General features: G+C 36.1%; 1 protein-coding gene and 1 pseudogene across 2 annotated transcripts in view; both read right to left on the bottom strand.

Annotated features, from left to right (window-relative positions):
• SH3D19 (SH3 domain containing 19) overlaps positions 1-27,551 on the bottom strand; it is a 205,138-nt gene that overhangs the window by 176,732 nt on the left and 855 nt on the right. The gene's annotated exons all lie outside the window — the stretch shown is intronic.
• The window catches only part of LOC141517792 (large ribosomal subunit protein uL6-like), a 39,750-nt pseudogene extending 12,199 nt beyond the window's left edge, over positions 1-27,551 (bottom strand).

The following is a 27,551-nucleotide window of genomic DNA, read 5'->3' as shown; positions in this document are numbered from 1 at the left end:
TGGGGAACAGGGGGAAGAGAACTCTATCCCCATATGCCCATCTCTTCTAGGCTGCTGATAAAGCAAATTTCAAGTTGAATTCCTCACAACGTTCCTGGGAAGAAGGTAGTATTCTGCTTTAATTGAATGTAATAAGCATGAACATACCAGACACTGTGCCAGATGATAGAGATACAAACACAGAAATGAAAATATCAAGGTACTTACATTCTATTGAGAGGAAAATATGGACACAGATAGACACATGTAGATGCAATATATACATAGCAAAAAATAAAAATACAATAAAAACAGACATGCAAATTAAAAAAATATATAGAAAATAAATACAAGAAAATTGGAGGGTAGAGGAGACACTTGTAGTTGGAGGGAATCAGAGGAGTCCTTACACAGAAAATCATGTTTGAGCTGAGCTCTGAAGAAAACCAGAGATACTAAAGATGGAGGATAGGGAAGACCTTCCAGGCACGGGATCAGCCTAAGCCATCCCAGAATTGGGAAACAGAGACTGTCATATGAAATGAATCTCAAAAAGGCCAGTTTGTCTGGCCCTTGGAGAACAGGAAAGGGAATCATATAAAATAAGCCTGGAAAGGTCCATTGGAATAAGGTTGTGAAGGTTTTAAAGGGCAAACCAAATCTGATCCTAGTGACCATCAGCAGTCCCAGGGGCAGAAACAGTCTGACTTATTCTTCATTTGGAAGTCATGAGCTGGATAACTTTGGAGAGGGGAGAGACTGGAGACAGGAGGCTATTATGATAGTCCAAGTGAGGCCAAGAAAGCTGACCAGCACAGTGGCTGCATAATTCAACAGAAGGAGACAAGAGAAGTCTACAAGATCTGGTAGCTAACTGGTTATATGCAGTGAGGAAGAGTGATGCAGAATCGAGGATGATGTGGAAGGAACTCAGTGGTATAATGAATAGAAGCAGGACACGGAGACAGGAAGACATGAGTTAAATCCAGCCTCATACTCTTACTAGCTGGGTGACCCTGGGCAGGTCACTTACTTAATTTCTGATTGCCTCAGTTTTCTCAAATGTAAAATGAGAATAATAATAGCACCTAACCCCAGAGTTGTTGTAAGGATCAAATGAGATAATATCTGTAAAGTATAGTATGCATATTTATATCTAAATACAATATATATACATGCACATTTATTATACCTATGATATGTTTGAGCTAACAATAATAATAATATTGCCAATCACTAATCCTCCTTAAGTGGTCACTATTTAAATTCATACTGTATTTTTTCAATGGTCTAGAACCAGTGACCACAAGATACAATTTTTGCCTCTGACCATGTACAAAATCACCTAACCTCTATAGTCCTCAGTTTCCCTATGTGTAAAACATAATGTAATATGATGTATAATATAAAATAATAGGACCTACTCACAGGTTTATTTGAGTTTTTTCCCCCTCAATTACATGTAAAAGCAATTTTTAAAACTTTTGAGTTTCAAATTTTCTCCCTCCCTCCCCTATCCCCAACCTGAGAATGTAATTTGCCTTAGATAATACATATGCAATCATGCAAAACATATTTCTATATTATTCAAGTTGCAAACGAAAACAGAAAAAAAGCCACAGGGTTATTTGTGAGGAAATAAAGGAGTCACATGTAAAATCCTTTGTAATACTTAAGGCACTATATAAATTCTAGTTATTAGTATTATTCTTTATTTAGAAAAGAAGATTCTTAGAAGTCAAACCAACCTCCCCAAAAGAAATTATAAACATGAAAGACTGTGAACTGTTCAAGCAAGAGCTCTGTGTAGGTGGGTGCTTTGAATTAGTCTGAGAAGTAATTCTCTGTATCTTCAAGACAGACTGAGGAGGAATCAATTCATGGAGACAGAAAGGGAAAGGAACCAGTTTCTCAGCACTGTCTGAGGCAGGTCTTATAGTGGAACTTCATTATTTTAACAGAAATATGTTAAGACAAATAGGAATTAATTTGTGTTAGCCAATGTTTGGGATTTTCTGAACAAGTGTAGACCTTTGCTAGCACAAATGATAGGAAATAAACTGATGGTTTTTCCTCATCTGAACACAGATCCATGTCTGCCCTTTGTCTGCAGTTGTAGCAGCCATGATTCCTCTCACCAGTTCTAACTCAATTTTTCTGTCTTGCTTCTGCAGCTCTCCCTCCTCCCCCTTTCACCCTAAAGCAGGTACAGGCGCCCTTCTTTGCTTACACTACCTGTCACTGATACTATTGATTGTCTAGTGGTAGCTAGTCCTCAAATATTTTCTGTGCTATGTTTGTTATTAGCAAGAGATATTTCTGGATAGTAAGAAAAAAAAATCCTTATGCTTCTTTACTTTTATTTTTATTTTTTGGCCTGAGAATCACTGTAAACATTCATCGTTAAGTGTGGGACCTAGCATTTCTGTTTTACTCCAAATCATTTCAAAAATGGGATCAGGAATATCCTGATGTTCTGACAAGCTGTCCCTCTGAACATAAACTCTATCCTTTTATTGACTCAATCCTTTCCTCCACTCCCCTTCTTCATCTGTACCCAGCAAAACTTTTTTTCCCCCTTTTGCAAGGTAATGAGGGAAATCTCCTCATAGTCAAGCTTGGGAACTTCTGGATCCAGACTGACAAACAGGTTGCACTATACCTGCATGGACAGTAATCTTTACAAATGTGGACTTCTATTCCAAGTGGACCTATAGAACAGCTTTCACAGAAACTGCTCATCTAAGAATTTCTGAATCTTTCCTACATCTCATGCTATTGCCCCCTAGCTCTCCTATGATCTCCATCAATCATCTTTCTTCAGGGGCCATGCTAAAGGTATGACCAACTTGTTATAACCATTAAAAGGGTGTCAGGCTGGAGAAGAAACTCCAGGTCTGGAAAGAAAACCCCAGGCTGGCAGCAATCACAAATATTCATCTGGAACTCTCATTAGATTCATGAAAAGGACTCAAGACCTGAAGTGGGTTTAAAGAACTAGAAATAAAAATCACTAAATGCTGGCTAGAGATGGAGTAGTAATAGAAACAGGAATACCAATTCTAGGCATAATTCCTGTCCCTGTCTGTCTTTTTAATCAGACAGTTCTGACAAGAAATCTTCATTATGTGAATAAAAACTTTCAACCAATCAATCAATCAATCAATCAACCCTTATCAAACACCTACCTATGTCCCAGTCACTAAGGTTAAGTATTGGGAATACAAAAGGAGTGAAAAGACAGTCCAGTTCCTGCCCTCAAGAAGCTTGTAATCTCTAGAATTTTTCAGGAAGAGGCTATTGAAGGATCTTGATAGAGTCATGTAATGTGGGGGAAAGACAGAAGGGAAAAAAGATGGGTGATGGAGTCCAGAGGCATACCGGCTCCCCCCGGATTTGAGGACCTGATATCGGTGAAGGTAACTCTAGGAGAAGAAAGCTAGGATGGTAGCCAGAAGGCCTTGAGGATACTGTTCTAAGACAATGAGCAAAAGGTAAGGTTGGCAGCCAAAGTATATAGAACTAAAGACAATGGGGCTGGAGAAAGCTGGCCTCTGGGCTTGGAAAAAAATACAGATTATAGGCCTTTATATCAAGGACTACTTTGGCAGCCTCAGTATAAAGTTTTAAAATACATAAAATAAAATACATAGGATTACACAGCAAAGTAATTCTACAGAAATAGTTATTCAAATTTTTTTAAGAGCCAGTAAACAGATCCCAGGTTAAGAATCTCTGTCCCTAAGGCTTTAAAAATGTATTTGAGTATTCCTCCAGCATGTTTTATTGACACTGAAATATCCCCCTTTCCTAATTCAAGTGTACACATATTTATTAGAGTCCATTAAGGTAGTAAGGATACAAAGAATAAAATATATTCTGCCCTTAAGGTGCTTTTAGTTAATCTAGGGATAAAAATTATACACCCAAGTCTGATACAAAGCAAAATAAGGAGAGGGACAAAAGACAGTCAGGCAAAAATGTTATGACCGATAGGAATAAGGAATCTCAGTCATCTAGCTAGAGAAAGCTTCATGAAGGAGATGGAATCTGAATTGGACTGTAAAGAACAGGAGAAATTTCAATACTTGAAGGTAGACAGGAAATCTATTCTAGATTTGGGGCATGAACATGGAGAGGGTATGTCAAGAAATTGCAGCTAGAGATGCAGCTAGAAATCTTAAATCCTAGCCCAAAGAATTTAGGTTCTACGAAAGGGAGAATAACCGGGAGGTTATTAAACATGAGGATGGGCTGTCCAGGAAGGCTCAGAATCTTTCTCTAGTGATCTATAAAAACAGAATGATTTCTCATCAGCTAGAAATGGTTTAAATCTGATCTTCCTTAAAAGTGAAGGAATAATAAAAATGCCCTTATATAGTACCCTTAGCCTTTCCAAAGCACTTTCACATGATTTATCTCATTTGGATGTTTTAAATGTCTTAGCCAGAGCTACACAGCCAATAATTAGAAGAGCTGAATCAGGGGTGGCTAGGTGGTGCAGTGGATAAAGCACCAGCCCTGGAGTCAGGAGTACCTGGGTTCAGATCTGGTCTCAGACACTTAATAATTACCTAGTTGTGTGGCCTTGGGCAAGCCACTTAACCCCATTTGCCTTGCCAAAAAAACCTAAAAAAAAAAAGAAGAGATGAATCTAACTCCTCTAGCACTCATCAATAGTACATTCTTCTACTTCCACATAATAAAGTTTAGAGCTGGGAGATACTTTAGACATCATCTTCTAACCCAACGGCCTCATTTTACAGATAAGGAAACTGAGGGAACTTCAATGACTTACCTGAGGTCACTCAGACAGTAAATGTCTGTGCTGAAACACCTGGAGGCACGTGTTCTGACTCCAGACCTTACATTCTCCCACTAAAGAGCTCTATTACTCTCTTTGTTACTTGGTTAAACATCTTTTTATGGAACAAACTCCCAGGTTATTTCAATCTTCCACCCCTGGAACCAAAGCATAATTCACTTTAAATGAAAGAAAAATAATTTTTTTAAAAAGCAATGTGACCTGAAAAATAGCTCAATCTTACTGAAATCTAGAGTGTAAAAAGACAGGTAGTTGAGATAAGGCTGGCATATAAATTGGGGCCAGATTGTAGAAAGTCTTGCATTTCACATTCCTTTGGAAAGCAATCTGGAACCAGTAAAAGTTTCAGGGCAACTATAGCTCCTGATTTGGAGAGTGAATAAGAGGCTATTATAGTGAATTTGGAATTCAATTAAAAAAACACAACAAATGTTGCAAATTGCTTTCACATGTAATTGAGGGAAAATACTAAAAAAAAAAAGAAAGAAAAGAAGCTATTGTAATAGTCTAGATGAGAAGAGATATGAACCTGAACTAGAACAGTTATATTATAGAGCTAGAAACAATAGAACTAAGAACCAGACTGGTTAGGCAGGGTTAAGAAGACAGGAAGGTTGATTTGTTCTAATATTATGAGCCTGGATGACTAAGATAAGCCAGACAGAGTGAAGGGAATGCTTTATTCAACTAACACTATCTTCTGGATCTCACACAGCCCTGAAAAATCACATAATTTTTGAGCTAGAGAGGACTTTGAAGATCATTCAGTCCTAAGTATTCAGTTTAACAATACCTCAGATTTATATGCTCCTTGAAGGCTTGTGGAGAACTTTGTTCACAACAATCTTGTAAAATAAGTATATGAACTAAACCAAGTTGATGACCAACTGGCAAGTTCTTATAGACTTAAAAACTGACCTGACTTTCATACCAATAGTAACTCAACTTGCCATCCCCTAAAGCTTTCATTCTCTATCTCTTCCCATAGCCAGTCTTGTTAAAAAAAAAATTGGTTACACACTTTTTTCTCTTCATTCACTCCTCAACTATTACAATTGGGCTTCTGAACTTATTACTCAACTAAAGGTTATCAGTGTGACATTTTAGTTGCCAAATTTAATGGCCTTTTCTGCCACAACTGAGAAGTTGACCACTCCCTTTGCCTGGATGCTATCTCCCTCTAGGAATATCTGACACAACTCTATTCTTGTTCTCCCACCTGTCTGGACAGTTCTTCCCATTCTCCTTTCCTGGGTTATCATCATCTCTTTTCCACCACTCTTTGTGGTTATAGTCCTTGACTCCATATTGGACCTTCTTCTCTCTCTCCCTCTACATTCTCAGGGGTGTTATCAGCTGCCATGAATTCAATATTTATAAACAGATGATTTTCAGATCTATCTTTTTCACCTCTAATCTCCCCTGAATTCCAGTCTTGTATCATAAATTTCCTATTGAATATTGCCCCTTAGTTTTCTTAGTCTCCTTCAAGACTTAGCTGAAATCCCATCTTTTGTGGGAAGCCTCTCCTGATCTACTAGTTCCTTCCCTCTCAATTTAACTTCCATGTCCACTGAATATGTCTTATAGGTTCATTTTTTTTTTTTACATTTTGTCTTCCCTGTTCAATAGAATGGAGGCTCATTGAGGGCAATGACCTACCTTCTTTCTTTCTTTCATTATCATGATTACTTGTTCATGTGTCCATTTGGAGGTAATCATGGTAAACAGAACGAGATGGTGGTCTATAACTCAGTTTTGACCAGATAGTGTTCCCATTCTCCCAATAGTTTTTGTCAAATGTTGAGTTCTTGCTCCATAGCTGGTGTCTTTGGGTTTATCTAACACTAAACTGTGCTTTTTTTCTTCTGAATATGGTATATCCTAACTATTCCATTACACTCTTAATTTCTTAATTAGTCTTTCTCCTTATCCTTCAAGCTCCCAATTCCCTGAGATAAAACAATATTGAAATTAGCCCAATTAGCCCTACAATAACCCCTAGATGCTCAAGCAAAAGGAAGAGTTAATCAATGCAGTACACTTCATTGTAGTCTTACTTTAAGAACTTGGAGGGCCACCCCAACCTTCAGTCACCACCACCCTGATAATCAGCAGTCATCAACATTGAAGAAAGCCCTTTCGCCAGTAAAAAGGTTATACTCACTGAAGGCTCAGATGATGGGTAACATGTTTTACTAATACAGAATTTTTCAATTAAGATACACAAGTTTTTTATACATAATACTATTGCACACTTAATAGACCACAATATAACATAAACATAACTTTTATAGGCACTAGGAACCAAAAAATTTGTGTGACTCACTTTATTGTAATATTTTCTTTATTGCAGTAGTCTGGAACCAAACTTACAATATCTCTGAGGTATGTCTGTTATGACCAAAAAGCAAGAGGTAGAAAACAAGAGGTTGGAGAGAGTTTTTGCACATAGTAACATTCACTCTCAGTAAAATATAACTGAACAGAATCTAGTATTGGAACTCTCTCCAATGCAGATCTTTCATCTATTCAGCAAACAATGAAAGAAACAAAGGAGGTCAGGAAGAAGCAGATTTCTGGGAAAGAATAGATTTAGAAAATTGAGTTTAAATTTCCAAGGGAACATTTTAAGTGAAGACAGAGAGATCATTTGGTTCAGTAGAAGATGCACTGGGCTTAGAACTGGGTTCAAATACTGACTCTGCATCTTACTTTCAGTAAGATTTTGGTCAATTAATTTAACCTTTTCCATTCCCTCCTCAATAAAATGAGGAACTACATACTTCTAAAGTTCCTTCTCAGCTTTAAATCTAAAATCAACCATCCTATTTTCTAGTAGGCAGTTGGAAATGTGTATCTAGAGTTTAGAAGCCAGGTCAAGGCTGAAGATAAATAACTAGAAAAATTCACATGGAGGTCAAATTGAAAGAGTGGAATCAGAAGTTGAAGTAGAAGCAGTCAGAGCCAGCTGACTCTGACAATGTCTCTGTAATTGCAGCAGAACTTTAAAGAGACCATGCTGCCTTGGTGGCCCGTCCCCCCTTCTGTTCTTTAAAAGGGGATGGGGTCTAAGTTGTGACACAAGGCCTTGTTCACAGATTCCAGTATCTCAAGTACCTGAAAGTCCCCTACCCCTTGCTGCTCTACAGGCAGTTCTGTTGCCAGCATCAATTAGAGGCCCTTTGATAGTATGGACTTCCCACACAGCTAGATAGGACTCACATATCCCTAATTAGTCCTTTCCTTTTCTTTCCCTTCCTCCCTCTCCTCTCCTCTTCCCTCCCCTTCTCTTTTCCTCATCCTTTCTTCTTTCCTTTCCTCTCTCTCATTTCCCCTTCTCTCCCTTACTCTCTTTTCTTCTCCCCTATTTCCTCCTCTCATTTCTTTTTTTTCTCCTTTCTTCTTCCCTTTCTCTCTCATTTGCTTTCTGCTAATCTCATGCCTCAGCAAACCTCTGACCCTGATATAGAAGGGCCTCACAAGATGAACCATCCATTGAAGAAATTTGAAAGTGCTTCCCTTAGTCAGCTTCCTTGAAGACATGAATCTCCCACTTCTAGATGCTGGGTGGAAGGAGAAATAGGGGAGGGGAGGACAGTTCTATAATTCCAAGGGACTAAGCCTATCACAATTAAGGTAATAACCACCTAGAACAGCAGTTCTGGTCTTTGGACCCTTAAATCTTGGAAACTATCGCAGACTTTTAAAGGCTTTTGTTTAATATGGGTTATAGCTATTGAAATTTGATAAATTTTTAAAATATTCTGTTATATAAAAGAATAATAAAATTGATTACATATTAACATAAATAACATTTTTATTTTTAAAAACTGTATTTTCCAAAATAAGTTATACTGAGAAAAGTGGCCAATTTTCTGTAAATGTCTTTAATGATTTCTCATGTTTCTGCATTCCCTGTGTTATGAGATTTTGTTTTGGTTGAGGTAGATAAAATAATCCAATCTCACACAAATAGGAAATTGGAAAAGGGAGGCATATTTTAAAAGGCAAATAATGTATTATATTGACAACAGTTTTGATGGTCCTAATGAAAGGGGATGATGAGTCCTGGAGGTTTGCAGACCACACTTTGTGAACTGCTTGCCTAGCACAGGGGTAGGCATACTATGAGTAGCACTGTGCTTTTTTTTAAGGTCTTTGAGCCAAGAAAAATTTTTACAATTTGAAATAATTTTATTGTGTTTAAAAATGTAAAAAAACAATCTTAACTTGAAGACCCTACAAAAGCAGGCAGCAGGTTGGACTTAAGTATAATTTACCCAGTGCCACCCCCCATATCTAATGGATGAGTCCAAATGGATCACCCATAAGGCTACAAGGGGAAAATTGTACTTTCAACAAAGCATCTTCTCTACAATGGAGTTTTCCAGGGAACTGGACTGCCTCAGTTGTGAGCTCCTGTAAGGCAGTAAAGCTTCATTATTGCTTTCCTTGGCCTTTGTCCTTTCTGACTTGTGCTACTACTTATGGTCTGTTCCAGCTCAGCCTCAAAATTAAGCTGATTTTCCCTGAACTTCATCCTTTCTCTTCCAGGTCAGAAACAGAAAAAAACAGAAAAAAAAATAAGGTCACATGAATCCTTCAGTCTGTGTTGGTCTCTTTCCAAAGGAGGGTTTTTCTGATAGCTGACTTGAAGCTCCTTTGTAACTCCCTTCCTCCATATTGTTGTTAAATTGTCACCAGAAAATCATATGGGAAGGACCCTTATCCATAAGGTCAAGGACTCACATAGCATACCGACTTTCATCAGAAATCCTATTTCCTATTTTATTAGACCGTGGGGTGATAATGGTTCTGGAAAAGGCAATGAGAAAAAAAAAAGGGGGAAAAAAAAGAAAAAAAGGCAATGAGAAGGATGTCTTTGCACAACATTTCCCTCACTGTAAATAATATAATGTGCATATCATACCATCATTCATTTGTTTTTTTTCTCTTAAGAAGACAAATTTTTATTTCATAGTAATATCTAAAAAATCATTTGTATCTATAGACACATTAAAAAACAAGTGACATAAATATACAGTGAGTCTGCACCACACCCCTAAAAATGAGCACTTGAAATCATAGAAGGTATTCAATGGGAAGCATCACATGTGTATTACACTTAATTTTTATGGCATTCTCATTAAATCATATACAATACACATGGATATATATTTAAAAAAAATACAGTGAGCAAATTTCATTTTTTAATAAAGAAAAATATTCTAACAATTTGATAGAAATAATTATTCCCATATTGGTGTCTATTCAATGACCAACTATAACACATTGGACCTGAACAACCAGAACTTCAATGTAGCTGAAGCACAGGGGAAAAATCTGTATGCTTTATGTTTCCTCTGGGTGATAGAAAGCCAATGATATACATATCAGAATGCATTAATCATAGCACCAGGGACCATCATTCATTTGATATCTTGGTCTTCTTCCATTACTCAGGACAATAATCATCATCTTTTTTTTTTTTGACAAAACAATATTTTTATTTAGACATCAAAATAAGTGTTGATTCCTCAGGACACAGCCTTTGGCATCCTTTCCAACTTATTCATCAGTTTGTTGTACTATCCCTTTCTCAGAAATATAGATACCAATCCAAAAACTTTCTGATATCCCTGTTTTTGACTGTAGTGACCTGTTGGATCAGGGCAGCTGAGTTTGATACAAGTTCAATATCATTTCCTTCAAGAATCAACTCATCTTTTGGGGCTTAAGAAACTGCACAAGCAACACCTGATCTCATGTGCACTCTTCAGATATAGTTTTCACCCAAGAAATTTCTGATTTCAACAAGTGAGCCATTCTCTTGAATAACAACATTGATGGGGAAGTGAACATACACAGACCTCATCTTGTAATGAAAACCTAGAGTAACGCCTTTGATCATGTTCTACTCATGACTACAAATTGTGCATATGGTTCCAAGTTCTTTTTTATTTCCCCACCACTTGTCCACCTGGAGCCTTTTTTTCCTTTTTTTCCAAGGAGACTGAGTTCCACATTGATATGGTTGAAATCCCTGCGGAGGATTCCTCTGGGCCTCCTCACAATAGCTGTCCAACCCTTCAGAGAAATGTCAACATTTTCTGGAATGTCCACAGTCTGATTGCTTAGAGTGGTCTTTATTCTGATCATGAATGAGCCAAAGAGAGAACATCTTCCATCCTAATGATCATCTTCTTAAAGAATTTGGTGGTTAAGGTATAGTTCTTATCTACTGACATTCCAAGCACACTTCTTTCCCCATCTCACCTGCCCTTTCCACCAAGCACCTGATTCCTTCTAAGACCTAAGGGAGGACTATTGAACAAAACTCTTATGGAGCCCATGTAAGGGAATATAATTGTTCTCTAAGAAATGATGAATAGGCAGATTTCAGAAAAACCTGAAAATACTTAAATGAACTGATACTGAGTAAAATGAACAGAACCAGGAGAACTTTGTACATAGTAACAGCAATACTGTGTGATGATCAACTATGATGGATTTAGTTCTTCTCAGCAATACAGTGATCAAAGACAATTCTAAAAGGATTAGGATAGAATATATCCACATCCAGAGAAAGAACTATGGAGTCTGAGTGCAGGTCAAAGCATACTATTTTTATTTTTTTAAATTAAAATACATTTTACTTTTAAAATTTTAATTTTTTTTATTTTTTTTGGTTTTTGTATAACATGACTGTGCATGTATAACATATCAGATTACTTGCTATCAGGATGGAGCGGGGAGAAAATATTGTTGTTTGTCCTTCATTCTCGAAGAAGAACATGACATCAGGGAAGTGATGCCATGGTGGGTGGAGAAAATATTACAAAAATGAATGCTGAAAACTATTTCTACATATAATTTGAAAATTAATTAATAAAAAAAGAAAAAAAGGAAAAAATTGGACTCTGACCCTCCAGAAGTTTACAATCTAGCAGAGAAGATAAGACTTGTAGAGAGAGTAAAAAGTGTCAAGAAAAGCATGAACTGCTGATAATCAGGTCAAGGATATGGTAGAGAAGATGATCGTTAAGGTACAAATTCATACCCTATAATCTCTGGGGTTCCTTCAATCCAGATTCTTTAGAACTGAAATTCTGTGTCTTAGTATTTGATGTCTGTCAGGAGACCAAGATTCTGACATTTTAAATTTCATATATACATATAGATATATAAAAATATATATGTGTATGTATATATGTATGTATATATAAATACACACATTTGCCAATATCTCATTTGATCCTCACAACTATCTTGGAAAGTAGAAACTATTATTATTCCCACTTTACAGTTGAACCTAAGGCAGATAGAGGTTAAATAACTCACCAAGGATTATACAGCTATTACTTTGGGTTGGACTTGAACTCAGTGACTCCACTTCCAGCACTCTATAATGCTCTACCATCTACTTACTTAATAAACTATAATTTGATGACAGGGAAAAGAAAACCTTCAAAATTTTTAATGTTTTATAAAACACTCTACCTATTAATTATTAAGGACCCTGTTTCAGAAGATTATAAAGGGTTTGAATTTTTTCCTCTAAATATTATAAAACAAATTTCAATAATACAGTTTTCAACAAGCTTATGTCATGCTGTCCTCATGTGAACTGATATCAGGAATTTTTGCCCTAAAAGTCATTCACAAAGCATGTTCATCTCAATTTCAACACCTTGACTATCCACAGTTGTACTACTTTGTTCAGAATCATGACTGTTAGGTACTATCAGTAATTTAGTCATCTAAAAATATTAATGTAATTTCCCTAATATACAGAACATAAAGGACAGAAGACTCTCAATCCATTCCTAGGCAAAGTTTCTGCTGAATAATTTTAATATTGTTTAATTATATCTTAATATAATTTTAACTTTTCCAGAAATCTTAATTAAGCACCTACTATATGTAGAATTTTTTGCCAGAAATATGTGACTATTCCATATTTAGATTTTATATATATATATAGACCCTACCTTCATTGAGCGTCTTCTAATCTGATAGGAAATAAATACACACACACACATATATTACACATACTGGAGGCAACTAGGAGGTTCAGTGGATAGAGCACTTGGTCTGGAATCAGGAAGACCTGAATTCAGATTTGACCTCAGACACTCATTAGCTGTGTGACCCTGGGCAAGTCTTTTAAGCTATTTGCCTTAATCTACCAGATGGGAAATGGCAAATCACTTCTGCATCTTTGCCAAGAAAACCCTACATAGGATTCTGAAAAGTTGCACATGATGAAAAACACAACAACGTCATCAATACACATATTGCATCGTGGACACATAAAACAACTTGAAGGGGGGTAATAAAAATCAAGGAAGATTGTAGTGTGATGTTACATTTGAAAAGGCTTTAAAAGATAGGCAACACTTGGATTTGGGGAATAGTTAAACAAATTGTGGCACATGAATATAACAGATTATCACTGTGCTATAAGAAAAAATAAATATGAATACAGAAGCATGAAAAAATTTATATGAACTGATGCAAAATGAATTAAGCAAAGTCAAGAAAATAATGTTCATAAGGATTACTACCATGTAAATGGGGGGGGGGACTGCAAAAAGCAATCAAAAGCGAATATTGCAAAATTATAATGAATAAAGATGGCCCAGAGAAGGTACCCAACCAGGAATGTGCTAGTACCAGCTCAGTTGGCTGGAAAGGGCAATTCCTCAGTTTTCTATGCGACCATTTACAGCTTAGAAATCAGCAAACACTACAAAGAAGAGCCCCATATACATCAAAATATTCATGATGGCATTTTTTCTTGTCATGCCAAACAACTGGAAACAAAATGACTATCCAATGATAGGGAAATGACAGAACAACTTGTAATATATGAATTTAATGGAATACCATATAATTCAATAAATATTTATTAAGTCCCTTATATGCCAACCGTCATACCAACCAATGGGGCAAAAAAAAGAAGCAAAGAGGGAAAGCACTGAAATTAAGAGTTGTTGGGGAAGGCTTCCTGTAGGAGGTGAGCTTTTATTTGGGACTTAAAGGAAATCAGGGAGTCAGTAGTTGGAGTGAAAGAGAACACTTCAGGTATTGGTGACAGAAAAAAATATACATATTGCTCCAGAGTCACTGGAGCAAAGAATATGTCTCAGGGAATAAGATGTAAGAAGACTAGAAAGAGGGGAGAGTGACTAGATCATTCAGGGCTTTGAATGTCAAACAACATTTTAGGCAATAAGGATCCACTGGAATTAATATTGAGTAGAAGTCTGACATAGTCAGATTTGTATTTCAGGAAAAACATTTTAGTGGCTGAATGGAGGATGGATTGGAATGGGGGGGGGGGGGGGTGCAAAGCTGGACAAGCAGATCCTCCAACAGACTACTGCAATAGTCCAGACAAGAGATAATGAGGTCTGCCCTGGAGTGGCAGGACTCTCAGAGAAGAGAAGGGGACAGATTTGAGAGATAGCTACAGTTTGGATATGGGATATGTGACAAACAGTTGTGAGTTGGACTGTGAGCCTGAAGGACTGGAAGGATGGAGTTACTCATTTCACCATAAGAAGTGACAAATATCAGGAATTCAGAGAAATATCATAAGACTTTTATGAATTAATGAACATGCAAAAGAGTAAGCTGAAATAGGAGAAAAACATCCCCACTGTTTATAACAACATAAATGAAAATAACACTAAAAGGTAATTTTTTTTTTTTTACTAAAAGGTAATTTAACTCAGATCCACTTTGGTAATACTAGTCCCAGGAGACAGATGATAAAAACCTACTTCTTCCACATCCACAAAGAGATGAGGAATCACAGGGAGAGAATGGAGTGTATACTATCAGACATGTCCACTTTGTGAGTAAGTTTTGTTTGTTTTTCTTTGTTACAAGCCAAGTTTAATGGGCTAAAGAAAGACAAGAAAGGGAGGTATGGTAGGAAAAGAAATCAATAAAATTGTAAAAGCCAAAACAAAATAATCTTATGATATATTAAGGAGGGGAAAAAATCAAATGAATAAATCAGAGTGATTCCTTGGGTTTGTTGCTTTTTAGAAAACAAACATTATTACTACTTTTGAAAAGCTGAATTTAGACAAAGACACAGCTTAGTAGTCAGTCATAATTACATCCATGGCTTCAGAGTTTGAAGGCATTCATCCAACTTTATTATGAATTCTAGATTACCAGACAAGATCAAAAGAAAGGGCTGCAGTTGGCTGATCAAAAGAACTTTGTGTCAATGAATTTTAAATAATAAAAATATTTTGGTCTTAAAAATTAAAATCATTGGAAAATCTTCAAAGGAAAGAACTTGGTTTTTGAGAGTAATCTGCTATCCCCCAATGTAGATCAATGAATACAATTTCATATATGGAGGGCTATCATGAAAAGCCTGAAGGAGATAACTCTTTCATGCTACAGCTCCATTTGCTCTTTAACCTGACAGATGCAAAAATGATGACATTCAAAAATACATTAACTTGTTATGATAACTGGTGAAGAATAGTTAGCATGTGCCTAAACCATGACTAGAGGAAGATAGAATTTTTACAGCTGAAGAAGTCTTAGGAATCCAATATTCACCTTTTTTGTTTTTACAGATGAAGAAACTGAGGTTAAGTGACTCATTGAAGGTTATAGAGATTTTAAGGACCAAAGAATTAAAGATTTCAAGTTGGAAAGAACCCGAGATGTTATTCAATCTAAGCTCTTCATTTTTGCAGATGAAAAAAAGGAATAAATACTAGATGTATGATTTTGTTGACATAGGAAATTCCTGGAAGAGTAAAGACCCCTTCCCATCAAGGTAGGAAACCTTCTCTGTATCTTATAGCATTAGCAAGTTGCCACAAACACTAAGAGATTGAGGGACTTGCCTAAGGTCAGCAGAGTCAGAGGTTAGATATGAAACTAGGTCTTCCTGGTTTTGAAACCAGCTTCCTATCCATTATACCACACTGCCTCAGTGAATTTCTTCTTGAAGAAGGAAAAAGAAGTTGACAATACTAGTGTACTGAAGTCAGCATTAGGGTCTGATGCTGTTTGGCCATGTCTGACTCTTCATGACCCTGCTTGGGATTTTTTCATGGCAGAGATACTAAAGTGGTTTTGCCATTTCCTTCTATAGCTCATTTTACAGATAAAGAAACCGAGGCAAACAGATTTAAGTGACTTGCTCAGAGTCACAGAGAGTAAATGTCTGAGGTCAAATTTGAATTCAGGTCTTTCTGATTCTGGGCCTGATACTATGCTACTTAGCTGCCAGATGCTATTACTATTCCTTTATAGATGAGTAAACTGAGGCTGTGATTTACCTAGGGTTATGTCTTGGAATACAGTGAGATTTAAGGCTGCATTTCAGGTTTTCCTGACTTCAAGTCCAGAACTTAAACGATTTAAAACACCTAGGTAGTATCAAAGCAGACATGTGAATCAAATCCTCTGACTCCTCTGAACCACTCAGATCATTCCTGTTGGTCATACAATCAGATTAGTCTCTTCATTTTGATGACCCACAATTCATCAGTAGCACCCATTTATTTTTTTAATCTTCCAGTCTAGGTATTCGGAGCTTTTCCATTTGACCAGTTATGACCCTGGGCTAAGATTTGTGGTTAATGATCCTTGGGAACTATTTACTGAACTGAAATATTGAAGGGCCTTTTCTTTATGATTACTCTGCAAACAAAGACCTTTCCTTAAATTGCATATTATTACTATAGTTGAAAGTGCCACCATCTTCCCAGTCACTCACGATCACAATCTTGATGCCTTCAACTCCTCACCCTGACCCCATGCATCCAATCTGTTTCCAAAAATCATTTCTTCCTTTGTAACATCTCTTTTCTCCACTCAAAATCTAATACAAATCTCATCACCTCTCACCTATATTATTGTAAAAGCCATCTAATTAGGCTCTCTCCACTCTACTCCATCTTCCATTCAGCTATCAAGGTGATTTTCCTAAAGCACAGGTCTGATGATGCTACTCTCCCCCTCAATAAATTCCAATAGCTCCCTATTACCTTCAGGATCAACGATAAAATCATTCATTTTGCTTTTAAAATCCATCACAATATGGTCTCTCCTTACCTTTCAGATCTTATATTTTACAACTCTCTATATATATTCTAGACCATTTTCCTTAATGGTTCCAAAACATAGCATTCCATCTCTTAATTTTTGTGTCTCACTAGCTCTCCCTACTGCCTGAAATGCTCTCCATTTTCACCTCCATTTACTGACTTGCCTAGATTCCTTCAAACTTCAAGTCAATCATCTTCAAGGAGGAAGCCTTTCCTGATGTCTACTCCCCATCTCCAATGACTAGTGCCTTACCTCTGTGAGCACCTCCCATTTGTATATACTTGGTGGTTTGTATGTTGTCTGCCTCATTAGAATGTCAGATTCCTGAGGGGAAGGGCTATGTTTTGTCTTTTATATTTGTATCGAAAGAGCTTAGCATAGTGTCTGTTAATCATTAGCAAATGATTAATAAAGGGGGAACAGAGCCAGGCTACAGGAGAAAAGGCATGGACTCCTCTGAACTCTCCTGAATTCCCCCTCCAAATGATTTAAAATAATGCCTCAAAATGAATAGGATAGGATGGGGTGAACAATTTTTCAACCCAAGACAACTTCGAAAGTTAGCAGGAAAGGTCTTTCTTACTGGGATGAGAGTGGAACAAAGTCCAGGGCAGGTCATCCCAGTAAGGTAGCAATAGTAACTCATCAGGGTGACCAAATCGATGACTGTAGTTTTTAGAGCTTTCATCCCACAAATGATAAGGGAGTCAGACAACTGGTTAGAAGGAGTTTACAGGGGACCCTCTGCTGGCACTGGGTATGAGGCTCTGTTGCATTGCCCATACACAATTCTGGGTTGCAGTCCCAAGGTTAGGGGGAGCACTAGCACAGTAAAGTTCAGCTGCAAGGGAGCTAGGACCCTGGTCACAGTAGAAGAGTTCTTGTGGTCATTCATAGGCTACACCACAGGTCAGGGAAGCAGTGACCATACTTCTCCTTAGATGACACCACCTTGGAAGAAATGAAAATTTATAGACCCCCAAAACTAGCATCATGATTTCCAACTTAAACTTAATCCTATTCTGCTTAAGTAATTAATATGATTACTGATATCCATCAATATCCACAATAAACTGAATAAATCACAGATTTATTTGAGAAGGGATAGAAAAATTATCATTACATAAGTGATTAATAAAGACTTTGATGATAAGAATTATCATCTTTAGACTTTCCACCTCTAAATTCTCTCTATAATACCAGAGGCAACAGACATTTTAAAGGAAAGAAATTATCCAAATCTAATAATTTCATATGTATTAATTTAAAAAATATATTTCTTTATCTAGGATATGAATATTGAGTATTATTTGAGTACTTTGATATACTTCTCTTTTTTTGTATCTAAATTATTAATTAAGAGAGATAAAGAAACTGGGGAAAATCAATGTTCAAAACCTGTCTTTAAGGGCAGTATTAGTACTCTGTGATCATAATCAAGTCACCTTAACCTCTCGGAGTCTTAGTTTCTTCATTAACAATACCTGTAGTATCTACTCCAGAGAGTTATTATAAGATTCCAAAAAAGATAATTTGGTAAAAGGGCTTTGAAAACTTTAAAACACTATTTACAGCAGTTATTATTCTTTCAAAGTAAAATTAAGGTCAATAGAATCTTTATAGCAAATAGAAGATGCTTAATACTTACTGGTTAAGTCAAGCTTATGTTTTCCTTCTATAAACCCTAATTTGTAAAAATTATAGAATGGTATGTTAGTAAGTGATGGATGTCAGGAGCCAACTTAACAGTGCTAAAAAATTTTACATAAATACATAAGAAAAAAATGACTAGAAGATTGTATTTTAGAACTAGAAGGGGTCTTATCTTCTAATCAAAACCCCTTATTTTTATAGAGTAGAAAACTAAGTCTCAGAAGGAGGTTGTAACTAGCCCAAGATGAGCACTAAGTGGGAGGAATAAATACAAGTCTTCTAGTTACAAATGTACTGTCCTATGATACCTTTCTTTACAAAATATTTTATGTTCATAGAAGCATGCAGATTTCAAAGTTAGCTAGCAATGGTCTATTCTTAGGATAACCATTTATTAAAACTGTAAGCCAAATGCAATCACTGGGACATCCTCTCTATAAGTTCAGTACCATCAACTTCTAGTTGTTCAAGTGAATGATAAAAAAGAGAGTGCTGTGGGAAAATAAATACATGGAAAATTCCCAAACACAATTAGCAGCTCTTTGTTTCAGCTTCCTCTATCTACCATTAAACTTTTCAAGAGTTGGTAACACCTAGCAGCATTTCACAGAGTAGTATTTTTCCCTGCCTTCACTCAGTGACAGACACCAAGGAGATTTAGAGAAATTGCCCTGAGGAAAGAAATGCTAAAACTTGTATAGAACAGAGAATATCAGAGCACAAAGGGACCCTGGAAATCAGTGTTAGATTCATTTTACCAATCAGGAAACTAGGAGTCAGAAAGGTTGAAGTATTTTTCCAAGGGTCAATCAGCTGGTTAGTGCCAGGGACCAGATTTCCTGATTCCATGTCTAGATCTTTCCATTTGAATGGCAAGCACAATTGGAGAGAGAATGTGGAAAAGAAGAGAAAAAAATGGATGTGACACCCAGAGTTGATTATTGTCATTTCTACATAAGAGGGTTTTCATGGTTTCAAAATAAGTAAATATTTACTATTTGGAAGCATTTTACTTAAACATTAGAGGGAATATTGTATTTGATGTCACATTTTATTGTGTATTATTTTTTAAATAAATTTTTTAGGCTGGATCCATGTTGATCCCAACCTAGCTACCTATCTCATAGCTGTTCCCCTTCCCCTTTCCCTCTTAACTGTCCTAGATGTTCTTACCACCCAGCTTGTAGCTATTTCTTCTGTTTAAACTTTGCTACCTTCTTAAAAAAAAAACTCACTCTTCCTTACCTTACTGTCTCCCTAAAGAACTCTGTGAATTAATTTGAAACTTTTTGCATTTGAATTAAAATATATATACCTTTTCTAATCTCTTAAAAAACAAATATTTATAGATGCTATTTTATTAATATTATTAAAGTTTCCTCCAGTAACACCTCTTCTGTCTTGCTTCCCAGAGATCCATATCTATATTAAATAACATTCTTTTTTCATTTTAATATGATTTACCCTACTGTCATAAAAATTGGACAGAAGGGACACTTCAAGAGTAAAGTGTCCCACAGTGACTATTACAAACCTTTTCCTCTCTTCTTAAGCAATGCAAACTCCTTCCACATTTCCACCTGTATAACAGAGTAAGGCCTCCTATTAATAGATAATATTTATATAGCATTTTGGGATTTGCCAACTACTTTAAATAAATTATATTTTTTGATTACCACAAGAAGACCTTAGTTCTTAAGATCTCAAATGGCTCTTTACTTTGCAACTGTGTGATATCCCAAGACTAAGGACAGGGATTAAAGCTGTGATTTTACTTGGTAAAGGAAAGATGAGTAAATATCTTCTTCCCAGGCAAGTTACCACTTTCTCTGCAACTTATGGTCTTAGAGAGCTTTCTAGGATCATGAGAAGTTAAGTGACTTGCCCAAAGTTACACAGTCAATATGTTCAGCAGTAGGACTTGAACCCAGGTTTTCTTGGCTTTAAGGAATAATCTATATCCATCACACCAAGCTCCCTCAAATGCACTAATTAAATATTTTCCCCCTCCCTGATTCAATGACTGACATCAAGAAACTTCAGTGAAATCACTCTATGGAAAAGGAAGCGATCTATAACAACCTATAGGAGAACCTGTAGAAATAATAACCTGCAGCTTATTGGTTTGCTGTTCAACACTGGGAGGGGAATGGTAATAACAAGAACACAGGCTGAGATAGTCAGTACCTGGAAACCTACCAGTATCTTATTTTAGTTAATGCTATTCTCCAAAATGATGTTTCTCATAGGTCTGACCCCCATATAGAACTGATTTTCTGTCCATACTCAGTTTGGAGTTAGGGTCTCCAGGGTGAGGAGGAATACCAGCATACTAGAGCTCTGACTCACAGGAGAGTTGAGGTGCTGATCATAGCTCCAGGGCAGAAAATAGTAATGGTGGTCACTCACAGTCCAGAGTATAGGCAGAAGAGCCATGACCATTTCTCTCCTTAAATTATACCATCTTGGAAGAAATGAAAACTAATTAGTTAAACAAAACTAACTCTGAAAACAACAAAATAAGAAACTTGAAGCTTCAGATAGTGCTCCCACTCCCATCCCAGGAGCAAAGCCCAACCTTAACATAAAGTTAAAAGTCAAGAAATAAGTTAGAAAAAATGAACAAGCAACAAAAAAAATGAACCTGACCATAGAAAGTGACTATAGTGATGGGGAAGATCAAAGCACAAAATCAAAAGAATGACTAGATACAAAACTTCAACGAAAAAAGTGAATTGGTTTCAGGCTCACAAAGAATTCAGGGAAGAACTCAAAAAAAAGGATTTTAAAAATCAAATAAGAGGTAGAAGAAAAATTGGGAAGAGACCTTCCATTATAACATTCCTGACAAGTGATCAGCTAGCCTCAAGTTAAAGACTTCCAAGGGGGAAGTCTTCAAGAAGAAGTTGCATAAATTGCTTGACCTTTTGTTTGCTGCTGGTTTGAACTTGATGCAAATTAAAACCATTTCCACTGAATCTAATATAAGCTAACAAACACTATAAGCTAGCGAAAGTTTGTGTATATCTCTCATCTGAGAACCTATCCCATCCCATCCAATCTAACCAAACTTGTATTAAGGACCAATTTCCTTCATAGTACTGTCCTAGGCCCTGAAGATATAGACAAAATTTAAATTACTGTACCCAAGAGCTTGCATTCTATTGGAAGAATCCCACCTATAAATAGATTAATATATTATCTATTTATATAACTATATCTCATGAACATGTAGAAGAAAATGGAGGAAAAAGACTAAGCATTGTATGGATCAGAAAAAGCTTTCCTTACAAGATGGTATATGAGCTGAGACTCAGAAAAGCTAAATATTCTAAGAATCTGAAATGAAGAGGGAGTATATTCTAGGCATGCAAGAAAATTTGTGTAAATTAGGGAAATAGGAAACAGAAAGTTGAATTCAGCACATACAGGAAAATATGTCTGGAATGTCAAGTATATGAAGGGAAATAATAATGTCAAATTGTTATAGGTCTAGTTTGGCAAAGAGGCTTTGCTTTTTTTGGCTGCCTTAATTCATGAAGACTAATTTATAGTCTTAACAGAGTTACTTGGAGTATGTTACCAGCTCTCAGTGAATTGCTCAGAATCCCAAAGTTACACTGTGTCAAAATAACAACTTGAACCTAGGTCTTTCTGATTCTCAAGACTGGGGATACAAAAACAATATAATTTAAATATTGTGGGAGAGAGCAAACAGATAAATATAGTGCATGATAATTAAAAGAGGAAGAACGGAAGATATTAATTGCAATCTTGCAATTATACAGCGTGTGTTCACACCAATGAAATCATGAAGTCATGACTCATTATCTACCCTGCTGGACTATAAAGTTTCTTGAGATTGTATCTCCTTTATGTCTCCAAAATCTAGTCCAGTGTCTTTCTTGTACACAACTGGGGCTTACTAAATGTTTATGGCAAGAGCGTAGAGAGGAAGGAAATAGTTTCGTTCCAGTGGCACGATGACAGCAGCTGTTTAATCTTCATTTCCTCACACCAACTACTACAACATCACACTTAGCACCCCTTTCAATGGTTGGCTACTTCTCTTATGCTCACATACAATGGGGACTGTGTTTCAATGACCCCTGAGAAGGAACGCTTGAGAACCATAGCCCTCCACACACCTGTGACCCAATTCAATTTGAATTAAACCATAAATAGCAGCATGCCTGTACATCCTACTGGTTCTAGATTATTAATCCAGCATGAGATTCAAAGGAGTAGCAGTTATGTGCAAATCTTAATACGAAGAAAATTAAAAATTAAGCCCCCAAGCTTTTCCTACTGAGTGGAAGACCAGTTCTCAGAAAACAGCATCTGGTGTTTTCTCCTAATTCCTTACCTTCGAATACTTTATTTAAAAAAACCATAGAAGTATACAAGGAAATAGGAAAAGAGCAGCTAAATCAGGGGTTCAATGCATTCACTATACCATGTACTGCCTCACCATTTGTAATTCATACACACACACACACACACACACACACACACACACACAGACAGACATTTAGTTGTATTCAGTATGCTTCTGGTAATGCTGATCCTATTTTTCCATCCCTTTAGGGCAAGGGTTTTAATCTGGGATCCATGAACTTGTTTTTTAAAAAATATTTTTAAAAGTGCATTTCAATATAATTGGTTTTCCTTACACTCCTGTGTATTTTATTTTATGCATTTGAGAACATTATTCTGAGAAGGGGTTGATAGCTTCACCAGTCTGACAAAGGGGTCCCTGGCACAAAAATGACTAAGAACCCCTGATTTAGCTGCTCTTTTCTTATTTCCTTGCATGCTTCTGTGATGAAATTTATAGTCTTTCTACCACTGCAGGTAAAACCGAAATTTATAGTCTGAGTTGCTTTTGGACACTGAAAGAGTTAAGTGATTTGTCTAATGATAGAAAGAACCTCTTCTAGAATTTACAACACAAGTGAATTTACAATCTCAAACAAAAAGAAAAATCTTCTAATTGCAGTCTTACCCTTCTATTCTTAACTTAGGATGTTTTTATTTTAAATTATGTTAGATAGTAAACTCTAAATCACTGTTGTCAAACTCACATAGAACCAGAGCCATTAAATCATACATAAAGATCCTGGTGGACTTCATACTGATTTAGAAAACTACATATTAACATTATCTATGTTCAACTATATTTTTATTTATTTTGCTAAATATTTCTCAGTTCTATTCCAATCTGGTTCAGGCAGCTATTTGATACCTCTTCTGTAGACAATGCCCAGGCTAGAGCAATGAACAAGAACTTTTGAATCTACAATCAGAGAACCCAGGTTCCTATCAAAGCTATGCTACTTTCTACCAGTTTGACCACAGACAGCTCACTTAACTTTTCTGGGCCTCAATTTTTTCATCTATAAAATGAAGGAGTTGTACCAAATCAATCAAAAATTATTAAATGTCTGCTTTGTACCTAGGCACCACACTAAGTACTAAGGATACAAAGACTTGAATGAAATAGTCATTGCCCTCCAGAAGTTTATAGTCTATTGGGGGAAACAATATGTACATAAATGAGCAGACACAAAATAAATACAAGCTAATTTGGGGATCAGAAGATCATTAGCAGCTGGGGAAGATCAAGGAAAGATAACACACAAAAGATTCTACAGCTTCATTTTGAAGAAAACGAGATTCTAAATGGTTCTTTCCATATCTCAGTCCATTGTCCTTAGTTACATTTTGTAGCTAATCAAAGTTCTCTAAACAATAAATGTTTACTAAATGTTTGTCGTGCTGTCATTGTATAATTTTTAACACATTTCATAGAAAAACTGGACGTTGTCAAGGCAACATTTAGATCCAGATTTTTAAAAACAAGCCAAATACTAATATTATAAAAATCTTATTTATGATATTATAACCACATTTAGGAGAAAAGGATTCTGAAAATTACTGAGTAAAAAAAAAGATAATGAGTAAACATAATGCGGGACATGAATGTCAATATTACTTAACTAATATTTACTGTTTAATGTTAAGTTGTATAAGATACAACTCAGAACTGCTGTACTTATTAGAGGTCACTGGTTTTCACTTAATTCCACAAAGATATTAATGGATTTAAAAAATTTTTTTATTGTTATCTTTTCTTTTTTCCCCTCATCTCCATTTCCCAAAATAGCCCAAAAGAATAAAAAAGGGGGAAAAACAATTCAGTAAAACTATGCCACATATTAAATAAGACTGACCCATTTGGTGCTGCGTACTCATGATTCCCCATCTTGCAAAGGAGATATGCCTTCTCATATATCTCTTCTTAAGGGCAAAGTCATTATAATTTCCCAGGATTCAGTATGATTGTTTTGTTGCTGTTGTTTTTTTAATTTACATTGTTGTTGTGAATATATATATTGTTTTCATGGTGAATAAGATATTCACTTTGTTTATACATCTTTCCATGCTTCTTGGTATTCATTGTTTGCAGCACAGTAAAAATCCATTACATTCCCAGATCATATCTTGTTTATCCATTCCCCAATTGATAGGCATCTATTTTGTTAGCTATTGGTACTGATTAACCCATCAGCCCTCCTCTTTTGTACAGCACTATCTCGGGTGATCAGGAGATACAAAGGAAGCCTTAAGAAAGTTCTACTCTGGGGCAGCTAGGTGGCGTAGTGGATAAAGCATCGGCCTTGGAGTCAGGAGTACCTGGGTTCAAATCCGGTCTCAGACACTTAATAATTACCTAGTTGTGTGGCCTTGGGCAAGCCACTGAACCCCATTTGCCTTGCAAAAACCTAAAAAAAAAAAGTTGTACTCTTCCGAGTTTATAATCTAACTGGAGAGAAATTAGAGTAGCCTATAATAAGGTGCTAAATTATGTATTCTGGAAGCAGAGTAGCTCAAAAAATAAACTGATGAAGACTGGTTTAGCTGGGGAGGTTACAAAAAGATAATCAAAATTAAACTTCCAAAAGACTTTACTATATCTTTTGCACTGTCACTTTGTGAGAATATGGACTCTAACTCTGACATAACCAACAAATGGCCAAACTCCTAAGAAATGTGAGAATGTGCAACAATTAGCCAGTAAGTATAAAGGAAGATAAAGACTTCTTTTGGGAGGACTAAAGAGATGGACTTAATATCAATTAAGTGATTCTAAGGGGAATAAAAATCAAAGATGCCAAATTTTTCCCTTTTTCTATACTTCAATATTTAGATCCTCTCTTCTTCAAAATATCCAAACCCAGTAAGATTTCTGAATTCACAAAGGACAAGCATTGTAACACATCTCAAAAAAAAAAAATTCACCCAAGCAAGATAAATATCCAACAGCCTTCAAAAATTAAAGGAGTTGGGAAAAATAAGATAAAAAATATCACTGCTCACAGCCTTGAAATAGTTACACATGTTGCTAGTAGTAAAGACACATAGACACAGAACTGAATATGTGTGTTTAAAAATGTGTGTGTATGTAACTATATAAATCACATGTGTGCTTGTGTGCATAAAATCACTTTTAGTCTTATCCCAAAGATATTCATAGTATAGTTCATTGTAAAGAACTATAGTTTGCATAAGGCTGTAAAAATTCATTTATCCATGGTTTTGATCAATAATGCATATGAGAAACATCTTCTTGAAGACTTAAGCATTTTTATTGTATTATTGTTCCCTGAAATGTCCCCCCTCATACACACAATTATTTACTTACTTCTCTACACACAGCTGTTTACATAAGTTTAAATACCAACTTTTTTTAAAATTAAGATACTCATGAATAATCAAATATAGTTAATCAAGGAAATTAGGGAAAGAGTGTGATAATCTGTATAGGCAAAACTCTTAAAAAGATCAGTTTTGAACAAGTTTTTAGATCTAAGAGGAAAGAGAATCCTGCTATAGTGATGGAGAATACACTCTGATCCCAAGATCTTCCCTTTCATTTGCCACATTATTTTTCTGGATCCATTCTCCCCTCCTTCTACTCCCCGCCCCCATCTCATATTATAACTTATGGAACTCTTAGGAAGATCTACAATCTTTTTTTTTTCTGCATAGCTAAGAAGAGCAAAAAGACTCCAAAGTTGGCTCACTGAGTTATGGAATGTTCACTACATTCTGCTTTCTCACTTACAATACCAGCTTTTGATGTATTATTGAATTGGTTCCTCTTCCTTATCCCTCTTTTGTTCCCTTACTTTTCCCTGGCTGCTTTGTTTTGTAGATAATGGTTGGTTTTACATAAATTCAGCTTACCTGGTGAGATTCATTAGTGGGTAAAGAATTTCCTCTGTATTATTTATCATTAAGAAAAATCTTAGGGGGAGGGGGAAGGAGTGGAGAATCCAGATTTATTTACTCATCACTTAGAAACCAAAGTATCTGATCCATGTAGTACTCCAAATACATGACCTGAAGGTTGAATTTTATGAAATTCTTATTCCATAAAATATATATGACTCAAAACAAGATCCTTAGAGAAAATTCCCTCCTTTTATGGGTGAAGAATATGGAAGCATAGTATGGTGATATGGAAAGAGCAGAGGATTTGGGAAAAGGGGCAAGGGTTTGAATTCCAGCTCTGCCACAGAGAATTTGGAATTGTAAGAGACCTTTCAGGTCATCAAGAGCCTGAGGTGTCAAAATTGAACTTGGCCTTCAAAACTCCAGAGTGCAGCCCCCACCAGATTCAATTTAATGGGGAATATTCAAACAAAATACAATACAGAAAATGTTAATTGTGTTTTTCTAAGTCAATATATGACATGTGGGGATTCCTTTTTATCTGAGGTCGATACCACTGAATTCTAGTCCAAATCCCACATATAATACACATGAGGAAACTGGGATATATAACCTTGGAGACCTTTGGGCCTCAGTTTCCTTCTATGTAAAATGAGGGGGCTGGACTAGAAGATCTCAAAGGTTTAAATCAGTCTATGCCTCTCAGGTCCAGAGATATAAATGACAAGGTTATAAATGATAGGATCAAGGTTCACTCACA

Source organism: Macrotis lagotis, chromosome 3 (assembly GCF_037893015.1).
Source record: "Macrotis lagotis isolate mMagLag1 chromosome 3, bilby.v1.9.chrom.fasta, whole genome shotgun sequence".
Taxonomy (NCBI): Eukaryota; Metazoa; Chordata; class Mammalia; order Peramelemorphia; family Peramelidae; genus Macrotis; species Macrotis lagotis.
Note: the sequence above shows the minus strand (reverse complement) of the source record. Positions and strands in the feature narration are given on the sequence as shown.